Below are 19,139 nucleotides of genomic sequence, written 5' to 3' on the forward strand. Positions count from 1 at the left end.
ACTGCATAACTAGAATATTTAGGGTTTCAAAATTCAAAATAAGGAAACAAAAAAAAAAGTTCAAGTGCAAAGTAGCAATTTAGTAAATGTTTTTGGAACTGAATTGCCTGGAATAAAGTCAAATCCTGGGTAGTTATATTTTCATGTATGTTTTTAAAGAATAGTTTTACATAAACACTTGTATAATTCCAAACTACAGTCTTCAATAAATTATTTGTTGATAAAAGCTAATTATTTAACTGAACTAGGATTTTGTTTATCCCTTACCTTTGTTGTGACTTCAGAACCTGAGTTAAGACATGAGTGATGATCTTCCACTGGGAATGTGTAGATCTCCTGAGGTGTCTTGTGGATACCTGGTAATTCTCTGAAGGCTGCTGTGTAATGACCTGGAAAATTAGAAAGGGATGAATATACTGGTATCTTGGGATAGAACGAGATTCACGCCAGAAAAGGAAATCAGCTAAAGCTCTGAGCAATTGAGAAAGCCCGGGTTGGTGTTGCAGGGCCATTTCCTAGGCCTTCAAGCAAGACACAAATTTAAAAATAAAAACCAAAAACTTCTCCTCTGGCTTTCTTATTCTATAATAGTGCAATCAGTTTTAACTCGGAAACTTCAAAACAGTAACAAAGACTTAAAATAGAGGTGTTGGAGTGGGGGATTCTGAGATTAGAACTTGTCACAAAAAAAAAATCTCATTCTGTCTAGCAAATCCCACTTGGCTATGAGTCACAGGAGATCAAGATATGCACTGGTAACACAATTTAGTTTGTCCCTAACTGGAAAAATGTATGTGTGTATGCATATGTGTATGTATATACGTATGTATGTATACACACACACACACGTATGTTTTCATTTGGGATTAATTTACAATTCAATTTAGTTGTGATTTATAGTGTCTGTGTGTGTGTGTATATATATATATACACATATATATTTAGTTGTGATTAATTCAGGGCTAGTCTCTCATTAGCACTGTGCTAGACCCTATGGTGGTCAGTGGTGGGGGCTAGGTACACAGATACAAAGATATCTATTGCAGAGACCTGTCCTCAATGAATTGATTGTAATTTAAATGAAGAGTCCTCCACAACTGAGAAAGTGTATTAATCAAGGTTCTCCAGAGAAGAAGAACAAATATGGTGGATGGATGGATAGGTGATAGATAGATAGGCAGGCAGACTAGAGGATTTATTTTGGGAATTGGGTCTCTTGGTTATGAAGTCCAAGAAGTCCCATGATCTGTGGCCTGCAAGCTGGAGACCCAGGAAAGCCAATGGCATTATTCAGTCTGGGTCTGAAATCCTGAGGACCAGGGGAGCCAATGGTGTAGCTCCCAGTCCCAGGCTGAAGGCCTGAAAACTGGGATTGGGAGGTGCTGGTGTAAGTCCCGGAGTCTGAAAGCCCGCGAGGCAGGAACTCTGTCAGAGAACAAGAGAAGATGGATGTCCCAGCTCCAGAAGAGAAAGAATTTACCTTTTCTCCACATTATTGTTTTATTCAGGCTCTCAACAGATTGGATAATGCCCATTTACACTGGTAAGGGTGGATCTTCCTTACTCTGTCTACAGATTCAAATACTAATCTCAAGAAACACCCTTTTAGACCAACCTAAAAATAATGTTTCACCAGCTGTCTTAGCCCAGTCATGTTGACATATAAAATTAACCATCACATACAGTAAATAATAAGGTTAAGAAATAGCTTTCTTTATAAGTGTTTGAAATACATAGTCAAACTCTAAACTTCAGCAAAAATAATATATTATTGCTAATAAGATGACAAGACAAAAAGTTGAACTGCCAAACGTATGCTACAAGACACAAGTGCTCATTGTTTTGTGAGAGAACTCACAGGGAAGGTTTTGTACAGGACATGAATTGGCATGAAGGATAAGGAGAAGTGGGTAGATGCCACCAAGATAAGATTAGACCTACCTTCTGGCTTCGTAAGTTGCAAAGCACCTGAGGAAGCCATCCCTCTGTCTGCAAATATGCCATCGTTGTACTAGTAGCTGAGAGCCATGAATAAAGAACTGTTTTCCTCTGAAGAGTACAGTGCTCTGCCCACTTCTGGACCCTTCTACTTGCAAATTACTACAGCTGAAGCCACTTAACTGTTGCATCTTGGCCAACCTCAGACCAGTTCTACTCCAGTCAACAACTCCCTGCCAGTAACCTCATGGCTCAATATAGATCACACCCACTCAGTATTCCTGTCTGGGTTTCCTGATCCTTAAGCTTGTGTTATAGTAACTGGACTCTAAAAAAAGTCCTTCTCATCAAGATTATTCCTAGTAATATTGTGACAGTGCTAGATTGTTCCTTTGTTTCTTTGAGCAGAGAGAATGTCGATTTCAAAAAGAACCAAGCTCCATCCTGACCTTAAAATTCAGGACTTGAGATTGAAATTCAATGTACCTCATCAAACATTCTTAATCTGTCATCTTTTTAGTCCTATACATATATAACTCATATATATCTTATATATGAGTTACTGTTCTAAGAGTATGGCAGAGACTATCTCATTTAATCTATAAAAAAGCCCTATGGAATAGGCACTCTTATCAATATCCCCATTTTCTTTCAACAACTGTAGGTATTGAGGCATGCAGTGGTTAAGTAATTTGCCAAGCAACTTAGCTTGCAATAATGGTAAGTGGCAGAACCAGAATTCAAGTCCAAGCGATCTGGCTTAAGAGGCCAGGCTCTCTGCCACCATGCTGTCTCAGTCTTTTATTTGGTTACTGAGGACTCTAATGAAACTACTTTCTTTGGTGTCTTTGATGCAGACAACCCCTAGTAGAAACCTAATTCTCCGTCTTCAGAACCCACTGCATGATTTTTCTCCTCCCTTCTGCCCTCTACTTCTGGTTCTTTTCTGAGTTCCTACTGTATTAGTAGTACAAAGTTGGAGTTTTTTGTTTGTTTATTTTTGCAATGGGCCTTTATGATCTCATCCAGGCTCCATCCCACCACAGACTGCAGCTTGCTTTAGAGGGATACATACTTTTTCCCACCTATTACTGCATCAAAACAACCAAATTAGACCTTATGCAACAACATACAGATTGCGTAAACTCTGTTTTCTGAACCCTTTCATTCAATAATGTGTCTTGACGTTGCATGTATTCACAAGCCATCTTAATTGTGGCAGCCACTAATCAATCACCTAATGTATATTGTGCAATGCTATATAGGTTGTGAGGTGCTTTCATGCTTGTGAGAAACATATTCAAGAAGAGGGAACAACAGTATAACACATTGCATGTCTGCAATGCCGGTATGTTTATTTTCAACCTCTTTTTAATTATGCCATTGAGATAACAGAGGCACTCAAAAATGTAAAAATTTGATCACCTTAAAATGGGTTAATTACATCAGGGAAAGTTTCAGTAAGGATCTGGCATACTTAGTATTACTGGTTTTCAAACATCTAAGAATCTGATTTCTGGATTTAGACCTCCTTGCTTGTCTTAGCCACAATTCCCATTCTCTACTGCCAAATATTTCACACATGTCAGTTTGAGAGTTGAATGACATTCAGAGCACTCTTTATGCCAATGGAATCACTGACATCAAGAGTGAGGTAATTACCCTAGGGAACATGCTGGACAATTAGTTTATTATCCCAAGTTGCTCCAATACAAATATCCTATATCACCATTTATTTGGACTTAATATGGAAATAGAATGGACTTTAGAAATACACAAGTTACAATTAGAAGACATGTTTCTTAGGAAGAAATAAAAAGTCAAGTCGGTATGATTTTTTTTCTTGGAATGATTTTTAATAGCACTTTCACTATTATTATTGATAATTAATGAATCAATAAAAATGTAAAATAATCAATAATGAAGCCTCATAAAGGCCATTCCGTTTTCATATGAAGTCCAAATAAATGGTGATATAGGATAGCAAGTTGGGATAATAAACTATTGTCTAGAAAATTCCTTGGGGTAGTTACCTCAATCTTGATGAAGCCTCATTATTGATTAGTTTACATTATAATTGATTAGTGCACACTCATTTAATAATCTGTTTCTACTTATTAGAATATAAGCTTAAAAAGTATCCAAGTTATTCTTAACTGTCCCCAGAACCCCCAAAACAGGCATAGAACACAATATGTGTAAAATATACATTTGTTGATTAAAAACGTAAATACTATAATATACCTTAAAAATTTGTTAAGAGGGTAGATCTCATGTTAAGTGTTCTTGCCAAAATAAAATAAATATAAATATATAGTAAATGTGTTTGGTTCTAATGGAAATTATCTCTGTGTGTTTAATTCTTTAGAATAGTAAATATTTTAAATATTTACTTTGCAAACTGCAAAAATATTTATTATATTTCCTTAGATGTAGAGATCATTGCCTAAAAGGGTCCTTCTCAGTTTAATGCTCATTGCCCCTCGAAGAAAATAAACAAAAGTCTGAATATAAAGAACACATTGAAGCAATAAGTTAGTATATCTGGATGTCAGGTTTATTATCAACTACCAAGAATAACATAAGAAAAAAAGATACACTAAGAAATGTGTGACTGGTAGTTGAAAGAAAACGGAAACTATAATCAAGCCTTTATTCTTTCCTGATCTACACCAAAGTCTATGCAGTGTAGGCTCTGGCTTCGTTACAGAATGCCTTAATTCACAAAGTCTGACACAATTCGTCATCTTCTTTCAAAGAAAATGTCTTTTTATTCTGTGCCTTGCCAAAGCTTCGTGAGGGCTGAGCAGAGAAGGGTGAAGCTGGAGAGCTCTGATTACCCAGAAAACTATGTTGTCACCCATGCTTGTCTCCTGTGCACACAGTCTCTGCCACTGCTCCTGTGCTCTGGTTTTCAGTGGGAAAGATAATGTCACCTTCTTAGTCATGGTGTTGCTGCTTATGACAAGTACCTCCCCCAACACTCTACCAATACTTGAATTCTTTTACATTCAGATGTTTAAACACCTGGGGAAAAAATTTATAATAGAAAATGCTGCTTATTTGTTAAATGTGGTTTTCTTCCCACAAATTGATACTTTGCCAATAACCATCATTTTCTGCCACTCCTGTGACAGGTAAGGAACATGGACTCTGAGGTTCAGATAGCCTCCCGTTCAAATCCTGACTCCACAATGTATTTGTCATGTGCTCCTAAGATAGTGACTTAATCTCCATGTGCCTTGATTTCTTCATATGCACACTGTGAACAATAATGTCTGCCTCACAGAACTTCTATAAGAAATACATCAGATACTACCTCTAAAAAGTTCAGAATAGTCCCTGACATATTGTCTTTAGTTTTTAGTAAATAAGTGTTGGGTAGTTTTCTATTCATTAATATCAGATAAAATTTATGTAGAATAACGCATACATGATATAAAGAGGTGCTTTGGTGTTCTTGAGAACTAAATCCCCATCCTACCTTTAATCTTAATGATGACATACATAGCCTTTGATGTGGGATGTGGGAAGTTTTTCTCTGGGGTAGAAGAAACGAGAAAGGAGTAAGAGATTCGGCTATTGTAAGTAATTGAAAAGTATAATGAGTTTTAGATTTGAATAGCATCTTAATGAAATTTTTACCATGATGACTTCCAAGTAACATTAGATGTACAAACAGTATTTATTTTATTAATTGATTCATATTTTGTTTTTGACCACAAAATATTTATAAAGGCTGCAGTGCAACAGTTGTTTTCATTCCCAAGTATGTCTGTTGTATTTTATTTTATTTCATTTCATTTCATTTTTGAGTATGCAGAGTATCGCTCTGCTGCAAAGGTTGGAGCACAGTGGCGTGATCTCGGCTCACTGCAACCTCCACCTCCCGGGTTCAAGCAATTCTCCTGCCTCAGCTTCCTGAGTAGCTGGGACTACAGGAGTGTGCCACCACACCCAGCTAATTTTTGTATTTCTAATAGAGACAGGGTTTCATCATGTTGGCCAGGCTGGTCTCGACCTCCTGACCTCAAGAGATCCACCCACCTTGGCTTCCCAAAGTGCTGGGATTACAGGTGTGAGCCACTGCGCCCAGCCTGAATTTTTATTTAAAAAAAATTAACTCAGGGCTTTAAAATTATTATATAGCATTTTCTCCAGTAACAGAGATTATAATCCACCCACCAATGCATATACTGAATAGAATCCCTGGGTTTTTTTGATCCATCAAGTCTGTCTTTATTTATTAAGTCCTCTTCATTTGTAAAGTCTCCAAAGAGTTATTTACTCCTAATAAATACAACATTTTTCTAGTAATAAAAACAAATACAATTACATAGAAAAAAACTAAAGAGATTTCTAAGATAGCTAAGATATCTATCCCTTCTGGGAGACTCTTAGTTAATAAGGAATTGAAGCTTGGATGTTTTCACACTGCATTTTACTGAAGTGTCTGCAGACATCTCTGGAAAGAAAACCTCTTTGCATCAGTGGTTCTTGCCTTTATTTTTATGTCTTAGTTTTTTTATTGTCATTAGTTGAGTTAGCATCTGTAAAATCAGAATAACGAAAGAATGAGTGGAAATGGGCCTTATGCTATAGAAAGGCTATTATACTTGGAGTCATGAAGTCTAGATTCTTGTCTTGACACCCCCAATGACACCAGCTAATGCTTACTGAGTACACACCAGGGGCCAGGTAAGCCCTATTTATTCATTATCTCATTTAACTAAACCAGTTCAACTCTAAAGTGATTCTCAGGCAACATGGCTATGGCTAGCCTTGTGCCAGTGGATGAGCAACCTAATTGCTCTTTGTTTATAAAATAAAATCAGATAAAACAATGTCAAATGATTTTTTTTAATAACTGAGATCATGTATATTAAACTTCTTTAAAATCTCAGTAATAATTGTTAGCATTTAGGTATTTCTTTTGTGCAAGACACAGTGTTATTCTTCATCTCACTTAATCCTCCCCAAAACCCAATGAGGTAATTATTAAAATACTATCATTTAGCAGATGTGGAAGCAGATTCAAAAAAGAGTAACTGAGACTCCTATCTGTCTGACTTGATCTCAAACTCTTATCTACTATTCTATCTTCTTAAAGCTGATAATGCTCCGGCAAGGTTAGTTGTATATACAGCTAATTCTTTGAGAATGTATCTTACACATTTAGTGAAGTTTCAAGCTTCGGGAAAGAAGTTTAAGAAACTATCTCCTTAAACGTGATAAGCAGCTGGTATGTGTCAGGCACTCTGTCTTATGGTTCTAAAGATGCCCCAACATCCCCTCAATCTAACAACAAAGAGGCCTTCAAATTTTTTTTAAATGTAGTCCGCTAAATAATTATATACAAATTATATTCCTATGAAAGTATTAATGTGATTATATATATTATCTGTAGTCTGTATTTGATCATTTAGTGGCTTAAAACAACATTTTTACTGTCTTTGCATCAGGAGTCCAGGCACAGTTTAACTGGGTTCTCTGGATCAAAGTCTCTCACAAGGCCACAGTCAAGATATCAAGTGTGGCTGGGGTCCTCTTTAACCTCCACCGAAGTGGATCTACTGCTAGGCTCACGCACATGGCTATTGACAGGATTCAGTTCATTGCAGGCTGTTGGCTCTAAGTTCCTTACTATGTGGGCTTCTCATGGGGTAGTGCCCATGAAGGCAGCTGGATTCTATCAAAGTGAGCAAATGAGAGAGGAAGAGAGGTTGTAGTTTACTTTCAGATGTAGCCTCCTGTCACTTTTGCTGTATTCTGTTTACGAGAGGTGAGTCACTGGGGCCAGCCCACACGCAAGCATCTGCGTGAATACCTGACTTTGGGGATGACTAGGGACCATCTTATAAAGCAGCCCACAACAAACAGCAACTCATCTTTTGTGGTTGTTGTTGTTGGTAAAGAGGTAGAAGAGGACTTTAGTTGAAGGCAAGTGTTGAGAATTGCTAGCACATTCTCAGCCTAGTAGATCTAGTAAAGATTCAGTAAAGAATCGGTCCCTGAAATAAATTAAATCCTGAGTGCCTATTCAGGTTGGCAACATCCTATCCTATTATCTTATCAAATGACTCTTAAGCATTGTATCTGGAATTCTGAGGAATGTGACAAGGGTTCTGAGCAGCAGCTGAGTATGGACAGATCTGTACTTTGTCATCACTCTAGTTGCTCAAAGAAACTTCCAAAGTTGGAAAGAAAGAAAGCATGTTTAATGCTTTCTTTGTACAATGTAAATATTTGTAAAATGAATGGGTGAATTTTATGGAAGAAAGAAAGAATAAGATGAAACGACAAAGAACAAAATACCAAATTCACAAACTGTCTTCACACTTCAATATCTCAAAGATTGAAACCTCAGTATAAATTTGTTGAATGACATATCATAAATAAAATATAAAATATGTGCTCACATATCATATGTCTCTACAATAACTACTGAAGTGGAATTAAGTGCTGCAATGAAAACTTTGGTGGTATAACAAGGAAATATGAATTAGTGGAAGTCTGAGAATAGTACAAAGGAGTAAAGAAATGTACAGATAAACTCATATACTATAAGGAAAAAAAATATGCGATACTGAATGGATTTAGGGTTAAGTTATTTGTACTTGTAATTTAGAAACAGTGTCTTGGTCCATTTTCTGTTGCTTATAAGAGAATGCCTGAAACTGGGTAATTTATTTTTAAAAAGAATTTATTTCTTATGGTGATGGAGGCGGAGAAGTCCAAGGTTGAGGGGCTGCATCATGTGATAGAAAGCCTTCTTGCTGGTGGGGACCTCTGCATAGTCCCAAGGCAGCACAGGACATCACATGGCAAGAGGACTGAGAGTGTTAGCTCAGGTCTCTCTTCCTTTTTTAACAAAGCCACGAGTTCCCCTTCCATGACAGCCCAATAATTCATAAATTCATGAATCCATAAATAAATTAATCCATGCAAAAAGGGAGAACCTTCATGACCCACTTACTCCCACCTCTCAATACTGCAATACTGGAGATTAAATTTCAACATGAGTGTTGGAGGGGACAAATATTCAAATTATAGCACTTAGAAAAAAAAGAGATATTGAATTCAGAATGTTATGAACACTGAACACATAGCAAAAACCTACTGAAAGAAAATAGCTAAAGCTTGCTAGAGATAAATTTGTTGTAAGTTCTGTTTTTGTAGCTGAATTCCTCACCCTTCCCTTCTGTCTACCGATTCATCTTCGTGGATGTTAGAAGAAAATTTGAGTTGCAGAAATATTTGAGAGAAAGAGCTAGAGTGAGAATGAGAGAGAGTAAGGGAGGGGAGGGGGCCTTAGTCCCTGCTGCATTCTTGTTCTCTTTCCCTGTTCTCACTTCCTTGGCTAATTTCTCCACCTTCACAGCCTAACTACTGTTCAGCTATGCAGAAATCTGTCACACCGTTACTAAGCTGAGGGTTATGCCACTCCGAGGAGAAGCTGCGGGCAGAGGGAAGGACAGTGTGGCAGGCTGTGTTTGGGAATGGAGAGCTTGGGGGGATGTTCTTATGTCACGATAGACTCCATATCTACTGATTACTATGTTGTTGCAAACAATCAATTCCTTTATTTCTTCATCCTTTAAGTAGTGGTTTTACAAATGCAGCACTTGCTTTTTTTTTTTTTTTTTTTTTTGCAAACCACAATTACTTTTCAAACAATTTATTGGGCTTCAAGACAATGAAGAGTTTACCATTCAATACTAGAACAAAGTAAAGGTAATATATGTTGAGACAGCATTTACAATGTGCTAGTAAAGTGCCAGATAATGTGTACAAGTTCTTTGCCTTCATGCAAAGAAGCTTTCCTCTCATCTCTACCAGGGAATGCTCAAACAGCATGATAAGATATTGGTTCAAGATTTAAACAATATTGTCTCTGTCATGCTGAGTATGGTGCCAAAGGGCTTGAGTAAAGAAAGGGTGCCATATGTGATGTTTTGTGTACATTTGTGCCAAGAAGGGAGACTTAAACATAGATTTCAAAAATGATATTATTTGCCTGATTAGTCAGCTACAACTATACATTCAAATAAATGTAGACTATCAAGTATGATGCAAGAAGGAGAATATTTTGTTTGGTAATACATAGGAAAAAAAATTACCGGGAAGGTGGTATCCAAAACCAAGGCTTAGAACTTCAGACAATTTTATATTCATCGTTTCTGAAGGAAATCCTGAATAACATGTTCTACATGATATACAATTTCATTTAGGATGTTTCTGAAAAGCTTGGGGAAAAACAAATATATTCTTTTACATAATGAGAAATAATGCAGATGTTGACACTACTTCTTTGCCGTTCATGGGTATGCATTCATTTTTATATAGATTTGGTCCTCAGGCTGGCCCTATGTTGGGGTTGTAAGATGGCAATAACAATTAAAGATATCACATCTAAATATGACAAAGTTCATAGGAATAGAGTCCAATTCTTACTTGTAATTATCTGTTATTAAAAAAAAAAAAACCTTCCCAGAAACTCCCAGCAAGCTTTCATTCACATCTCATTGGATGGAAATGTATCACATGCCCAAGCAAAACAAATCAGTGGCCAAGGACCACCATGATCATCTTAGTCAGGTAGGACATATGCTCGAATCTGGGGATAGTTGTCCTCAATGGAATAAGGTCATGTGGAAGATGGTGGGTACCACCTTCCACAAATTAAGGTTACCATCTTTTGCAAATTAAAGTTAAAAAAAGAATAGTGGGGGTAGAACAAGTTATTGGATATACATCTAGCAGTGTCTACTATAGGAGCAGTGTTAAAAAAAAAATAAGAATTCCATACTTTGGGAGGCTGAGGCTGGTGGATCATGAGGTCAGGAGATCAAGACCATTCTGGCCAACATGGTGAAACCCTGTCTCTACTAAAAATACAAAAATTAGCTGGGTGTGGTGGTGAGTGCATGTAATTCCAGCTACTCAGGAGGCTGAGGCAGAAGAATCCTTTGGACCTGAGACCCGGAGACTGCATGGAGCCGAGATTGTGTCACTGTACTCTAGCTTGGGTGACAGAGCAAGACTCTGTCTCCAAAAAAAAAAAAAGAAAAAGAAAAAGAAAAAAGAAAAGAATTCCAAAGTCAAGTACGTTTAGAACATTTTGGGTTTAATTTTATTTCAAATTTTCTTGGCTATGGAAACTTTAGGGTACTTTTTTGATGCTTATGGGCATTATAAATCTACAAGTTGGGGTATAACAGGCTGCATTTCCCTTCCTGTTCTACATTTTTGTTGTTTCTACTGTTTTATCATTCTGTTATAACTTCATATGTAAATTTACTATAATATAAACTCATATGAGCATTCCACAGCTTATGAAATAGTACTAAAGAGCTGTAGCATGCAGGTGGTATTCATTTTGGCCTCCCAGCATCCTTTTCTGTGTATGAAAAATTATCCAATTTATGAAATTTTGTGAAAATTAAGTTGCAGTTATGGCAATAACAGTTGAGAATTCTGCATACGTGCTTTCCCAGCCTGGCTTGCAGCTAGGTTGCAGAGAGTTTTGACATGAGATGTGGAAAGCCAAAAAGAAAATGATAAGAAAACATCTCTCCTCCCCACCTTTCTCCTCCACCTCCTACCTGCCACTCTTCCTCCTCCACCTCCTGTCCTTTCTCCTTCTTCTCTTCCTGACCCTCCCACCTGCTATTTTTGTAGTAACAACAATTTTCTCAGCAAATATGATCTGGTATAAAATCTAGGGTGATTTTTCTAGCTGTTTATTGTATGCATAGTTGTCTAGCCTTCCTAATATGTCTGTGAGTTAGCCAATGTCTTTTTAATAAGTTGCTGTTTTCATTATTTCAGGGTGAGCCAGCTTCGGGATTGCAACTGAGAAGTGGGACTATTAAAAGGTACTAAAGCAGAGAATAGGACCAGTAAACAAACAAAAAAAAAGCACTTTAAATAGGAATAAAATATATTAATAAATGTGACCACATGGAGATTAGTGACCATAGAAGGTAATGATTCATTCCAAATAATTAGGCTAACAGGGAATTCAGAGTCATTCTGAATTGTCAAGGAAACATTTACATGTATGAAGACTTTTGTTCCAAAGGAGTTCATAATTTCTAGTAAGTTTACATTTTATCATGAATAGCTTAACAACTAAACATCACCATTGAATAGCAGAATGACATGGGAGAAATATTTTCAACCAAAATGTTGAGAACCACTGCCAATGATAGATGAAATCAAACTAAGCCAAAGAAAACTCTAAAATGATTGTATAGGTCACTGGGAAAATAAGATTTGATTGATAAAAATCTGTTTAGAGGCCACAGTGGGCAGATCATGAGGTCAGGAGATCGTTTCCATCTCCTGATGGCTAACATGGTGAAACTCTGTCTCTACTAAAAATATAAAAATTAGCCAGGCATGGTGGTGGGCATCTGTTATCCCAGCTACTTGGGAGGCTGAGTCAGGAGAATCGCTTGAATCTGGGAGGCGGAGGTTGCAGTGAGCCAAAATCGTGCCACTGCACTCCAGCCTAGGTGACAGAGCAAGACTCGGTCTCCAAAAAAAAAAAAAAAAAAAAAAAGAAATGAATAAATTTTATAAATCAAATATTGAAGTGTTTAAATTTTGAAGAACATACTGGGGAATTTCAGAATTATATTTAAGTCTTCAATGCAATTATTTTCAGACTTTTTCCCCCAAGACATTCATATAATTTAACCATGCTATTGCACTTTGAAAGCTAAGAACCATTCTTCTCTTTATAGAAAGCATTATTAGCTACCATCACACATGCTTAAATTAAACTCAAGAATTTTTATTTATTTTTAAGACCAAAAAAGATTGCAGAGAACTAAAAAAGAAAAGAAAAATGTGTTCACAGCCTCAGTATTTTATCTCCTAGCTAAAAATTCACCATATATGAGACTATACATCAGAATAAAAAAAAAAACCTAACAAGTTTGAGGAAAATGGGAAATCATTCTTAGCATAGAGCCTAATCTATAATGTCTTGGTTAATTTCTAATGGTGAAATAACACTAAATCAAATATACAGTAGTCTGTTTCTTTTTACTAAGACTGACCTTATAAAAACAAAGTTATAATGTTTTTCTAAGCACTTTTCATTGGACAAAAATGAATTTCTTCTACAGTTCCTCATTAGACAAAATGAAAAATGTTCGTATAAAACATGGACTTGTGTGTGATTATCCAACCAAGTAAAATTATGACTGACAGGCAGGAAATAATGACTTTGAGATAATAGCTGTACTGAATCAGATGACTTATGCAAATCTTTTATCATTGGTTACCATTTGAGTCCTGTTCTGATTCTTTTGCCTTTCCAGCCTTGCATTAAAAGGAGCTCATTTCTCATAGATCAGATTCTGTTTTTATTTACAAAAGCTAAAGTCCTAATCTAATTGATTACTTGGAAATATATATCAAGAAATTATGTTGCAATATCAGATTTTGACATTAAATCAAATAAATTTCAGAGTCTCTGTCATGTCTTATTCATTTTCTATAAACAGTTATAGATTTTTAAAAACTGATTTCTCTAGCATGTATGTACACATCTCAGCAGAAGTAATTGCTTCCCCTTCCAGTACATTTCTTGTGTCATTATTTAGTTTTTACTTTTTATTATTCTTATCTCTACATTCCAAAATTCCCCTACTTCTCCATTTTTCATTTATCATTTCAAACTCCTGGTAACAAATCATTAGCTACTAATGCAACCTGCTTCCTGGCACATAGAAATATGTTCAATAAATATATATTAGGTGAATAACTCAATAAGTAATAAAATAAAATACCCTACTTGTTTATGTTTTATTTTGCATTCCAAAGAAATACTTCTAGCAATAGAAATAGTCCCATGAGCTACTTTTATTACCACATTCAATCTTGCTTTTATATGGTAAACTGTTTAAGGACTTATAATTATGAATAGTAAGATGAAGTTCTATAGCCAGAGCAATCAGGCAAGAGAAAGAAATAAAAGGCAACAAAATAGGAAAAGAAAATGTCAAACTATTTCTATTCGCAGATGATATAATTCTATAGCTAGAAAACCCTAAAAATTCTGCCAAAAGGCTCCTGGAAATGATAAACAACTTCAGTGAAGTTTGAGGATACAAAGTCAATATACAAAAAAAGGTAGCATTTTTATACACCAATAATGTTCATGTTGAGAGCCAAATCACGAACACAATCCCATTTACAAAGCAACAACAACAAAAAATACCAAAGAGCCCTTTTTTTTTTTTTTTTTTTTTGAGATAGAGTCTCACTCTCTTGCCCAGGCTGGAGTGCAGTGGCACGATCTTGGCTCACTTCAACCTCTGCCTCCTGGGTTTAAGCTATTCTCCTGCCTCAGTCTCCCAAGTAGTGGGATTACAGGCACCTGCCATCATGCTCAGCTAATGTTTGTATTTTTAGTAGAGACGGGGTTTCACCATGTTGGCCAGGTTTGTCTCAGACTCCTGACCTCAGGTGATCTGCCTGTCTCAGTATCTCAAAGTGCGGGGATTACAGGTGTGATCCATCATGCCCAGCCTCCAAGGAACACATTTAACCAAGGAGATTAAAGTTCTCTACAAGGATGCCTATGAAACATTGCTGAAAGGAATCATAGATTACATAAACAAATGTAATAACATTTCATCCTCGTGTATTGAAAGAACTGATATAAAAATGGCCATAGTGCCCAAAGAAATCTACAGATTCAATGCTATTCTGATCAATCTACCAACATAATTTTTCACAGTTAGAAAAAGCTATTTTAAAATTGATATTTTACCAAAAAGGAGCTCAAAAATAGCCAAAGCAATCCTAAGCAAAAAGAATGAAGTTGGAGGCATCACATTGCCTGACTTCAAACAATACTATAAGGCTACAGTAATCAAACAGCATGGCACAAAACAGACACATAGACTAATGGAATAGAATAGAGAACCTAGAAATAAAGTAGCACACCTATAGCCATCTGATCTTTGACCAGTTAATAAAAATAAGCAATGGGGAAAGGAATCCCTATTCAATAAATGCAAATGAGATAGCTGGCTAACCATATACAGAAGAATGAACCTGGATGCTTATACTTTTCACCACACACAAAAACTAACTCAAGATAGATTAAAGATTTAAGTATAAGACCTCAAACTATAAAAATTCTGGAAGAAAACCTAGGAAACACCATCCTGAGCATCGGCCTTGAAAAAGAATTTCTGAATAAGTTCTCAAGAGCAATTGGAACAAAAACCAAAATTGACAAATGAGACCTAATTAAACTAAAGAGCTTCTGCACAGCAAGAGAAAATATCAACAGAGTAAACAGACAGTCTACAGAATGGGAGAAAATGTCTGCAAACTATGCCTCCGATAAAAATGTAATATCCAGAATCTATAAGGAACTTAAGTCAAGAAGCAAAAAACAAATAACTCCATTAAAAAAATAGGCAAAAGACATGAACAGATACTTCGCAAAAGAAAACATACAAGTGGCCAATAAACATATGAAAAATGCTCGTCAGCACTAATATCAGAGAAATGCAAATCAAAACCACAATGAGATACCCTCTCACACTAGTCAGAATGGTTACATTACCATTAAAAAGTAAAAAAAAAACAGGTGCTGGTGAGACTGTGGAGAAAAGAGAACACTTATACACTGTTGAGGGGATGTAAATTAGTTCAGCCAATGTGGAAAGCAGTTTGGAGATTTCTCAAAGAACTTAAAATATGCGTTTCTGTCCCCTCTTATTTCCTTGAGCAGTGGTTTGTCATTCTCCTTGAAGAGGTCCTTCACATCCCTTGTTACTGTATTCCTAGGTATTTTATTCTCTTTGTAGCAATTGTGAATGCGAGTTCATTCATGATTTGGCTCTCTGCTTGTCTATTGTTGGTATATAGGAGTGCTTGTGATTTGTGCACATTGATTTTATATCCTGAGACTTCGCTGAAGTTGCTTATTATCATGGATAGGAAGAATAAATATGACAGGGGCCATACTGCTCAAAGCAATTTATAGATTCAATGCTATTCCCACCAAACTACCATTGACATTCTTCACGGAATTGGAAAAAACTACTTTAAATTTCATATGGAACCAAAAAAAGAGTCCATATAGCCAAGACAATCCCAAGCAAAAAGAACAAAGCTGGAATCATCATGCTACCTGCCTTCCAACTATACTACAAGGCTACAATAACCAAAACAGCATGGTACTGGTAACTAAAGAGACATATAGATCAATGGAACAGAGCAGAGACCTCAGACATAACATCACACATCTACGACCATCTGATCTTTGACAAACTGGACAAAACAAGCAATAGGAAAAGGATTCCCTATTTAATAAATGGTGCTGGGAAAACTGGTTAGCCATATGCAGAAAACCGAAACTAGGCCTATTCCTTACACCTTATACAAAAATTAACGCAAGATATATTAAAGACTTAAATGTGAAACCCAAAACCATAAAAACCCTAGAGGAAAACCTAGGCAATACCATTCAGGACATAGGCATGGGCAAAGACTTCATGACAAAAACACCAAAAGCAATTGCAGCAAAAGCCCAAATTGACAACTGAGATGTAGTTAAACTAAAGAGCTTCTGCACAGCAAAACACAAAACAAAACAAAACAAACAAACAAAAACCAAAAACAAAAACAAAAAAAAAACTGTCATTAGAGTGAACAGGCAACCTACAGAATGGGAGAAAAATTTTGTAATCTACACACCTGACAAAGGTCTAATATCCAGAATATACAAGGAACTTAAACAAATTTACAAGAAAAAAACAAACAGCCCCATCAAAAAGTGGAAAAATGATGTGTACAGACACTTCTCAAAAGAAGACATTTATGTGGCCAAGAAACATATGAAAAAAACCTCAAAATCATTGATCATTAGAGAAATGCAAATCAAAACCACAATGAGATACCATCTCATGCCAGCCAGAATGGCGATTATTAAAAAGTCAAGAAACAATAGATGCTGGTAAGGCTGTGGAGGAATAGGAATGGTTTTCCACTGTTGGTGGGAATGTAAATTAGTTCAGCCACTGTGGAAGACAGTGTAACATTTCCTCAAGGATCTAGAACCAAAAATACAATTTGACTCAGCAATCCCATTAGGGGGTATATACCCAAAGGAATATAAATCATTCTACTATGAAGACACACCCACACGTATATTTATTGCAGTACTATTTACAATAGCTAAGACATGGAACCAACCCAAATGCCCATTGATGATAGACTGGATAAAGAAAATGTGGTACATATACACCATGGAATACTATGCATACATAAAAACAAATGAGATTATGTCCTTTGCAGGGACATGGATAAAGCTGGAAGGCATCATCCTCAGCAAACTAACACAAGAACAGAAAACCAAACACCGCATGTTCTCACTCATAAGTGGGAGTTGAACAATGAGATCACATGAACACAGGGAGGGGAACAACATACACCAGGGGCCAGCCAGAGGGTGAGGGGTGAGGGGAAGAATAGCACTAGGACAATAACTAATGTATGCGGAGCTTAAAACCTAAATGACAGGTTGATAGGTGCAGCAAACCACCATGCCACACGTATACCTATGTAACAAACCTACACATTCTGCACTTGTATCCTGGAACTTAAAGGAAGATTTAAAAAAAAGAAGGTAAAATAAAACTACCATTTGACTCAGCAATCCCATTACTGGGTATATACCTGAAAGAAAACACATCACTCTAACAAAAAGACATGCGTTTGTTTGCTCATTGCTGCATTATCCACAATAGCAAAGATATGGAATCAACTTAGGTGCCCATCAATGGTGGATTGGAATAAGAAAATGTGGTATATACATACATTGGACTACTACACGGCCATGAAAAGGAACAAAATCTTGTCTTTTGCAGCAACATTGATGCAGCTCGAGGCCATTATCCTGAGTAAATTAACAGAGGAACATAAAACCAAATACCATATGTTCTCACTTATAAGTGGGAGCTAAACATTGGTTACTCATGGACTTAAAGATGAGGACAATAGCCACTAGGGATGAATAGAAGGGGGAGGTATGGAGGGGAGCAATAGTTAGGTTTTTTAGGATTAAAACTAGAAATACAAATTAGTTTTTGGGAGTTTTAATCCTAAAAAACTAACTATTGGATACTATGCTCACTACCTGGGTGACGGGATCATTCATATCCCAAACTCAGTATCATGCAATATACTCATCTAGCAAACCTGTACATGCACTCTCTGAATCTAAAAGTTGAAATTGTTTTTAAAAAGAATATTAAGGTATATTGTTCATTTGATCTTAGCATCATATATCGAGTTCCATTTTGCTTCTCGTGTGGATGCAAGGGAGTAGCATTTGAACTTTTATTGCAATCTTTTGTCTTTTGAGTCTAGGATACTGTGGAAAATTTAAGTATTGCTTCCACTTTCTCTCCTTCCCCCTCACTGATGTACTTGGCCATCTAACTTTCTAGTCTCCACAAAAGGCAGAGCACGCTTTTCTGTCCCATGTTTTTCATGTGGCTGTATGGCTTGCTTTAGCCAATGGGATGTTAGTAGTCATTCTGCAAATAGATGTTTGAAATATGCTTGTATATTTGGTCATTCATTCTTTATTTCCTTCATTGCCATAGAAAGTCATGCCCAGGTGGCTCACCAACCTGGAGAAGGGACAAGAGATCTCTGGAGCTTCACCTTTATAGCTGATTGCTTTTTGAATCCCAGCCATCCCAGCCTCCACAGTCTGAAGCAGAAACATCTCATCCAAACTGCATTTATGTGAGCAAGAAATAAATGCAGACAGTTATATGCCAAGGATTTTATAGTTGCTTGTTATGTAATAACAATGACTAATAGAGAAATGATTGAATAGTACTGAATCACAACATTACTAGCTCAACCTGCTCCCCAGAAAATTGCTAATAAAGACAATAATAACAAGAATTCCCTCTTATTAATGCCTGTCAGATGCCAGCAATAACTAGATGCTTTGCACATTGTAATCTCATTTTATCCTAGGAAGACAACAACTCTGTGAAGTTGGTGATCTTATCCCTATTTCGTTCCCAGGAAATTAGGATTCAGAAATGGCTTATAGATTTTCAGAGATCACAAAGTTAAGAAGTATCAATTCCAAGCTTACAAGCCAAAGACTTTAGACTATAAAATTCCTACCTGTTAGCTGGTGC

At 36.4% G+C, this 19,139-nt stretch overlaps 1 long non-coding RNA gene across 1 annotated transcript in view; it reads left to right on the forward strand.

The window, feature by feature from the left end:
* Positions 1–18,894, forward strand: part of LOC134729878 (uncharacterized) — a 244,178-nt gene extending 225,284 nt beyond the window's left edge. Inside the window, exons 3-4 of the long non-coding RNA XR_010111386.1 lie at positions 11,770–11,816; positions 18,585–18,894. This is a non-coding gene — a long non-coding RNA (uncharacterized LOC134729878). The remainder of the gene's footprint in view (positions 1–11,769; positions 11,817–18,584) is intronic.
* Positions 18,895–19,139: the final 245 nt, after the last annotated feature.

The sequence above is a fragment of the Pan paniscus genome, chromosome 2 (assembly GCF_029289425.2).
Source record: "Pan paniscus chromosome 2, NHGRI_mPanPan1-v2.0_pri, whole genome shotgun sequence".
NCBI classification, from domain to species: Eukaryota; Metazoa; Chordata; class Mammalia; order Primates; family Hominidae; genus Pan; species Pan paniscus.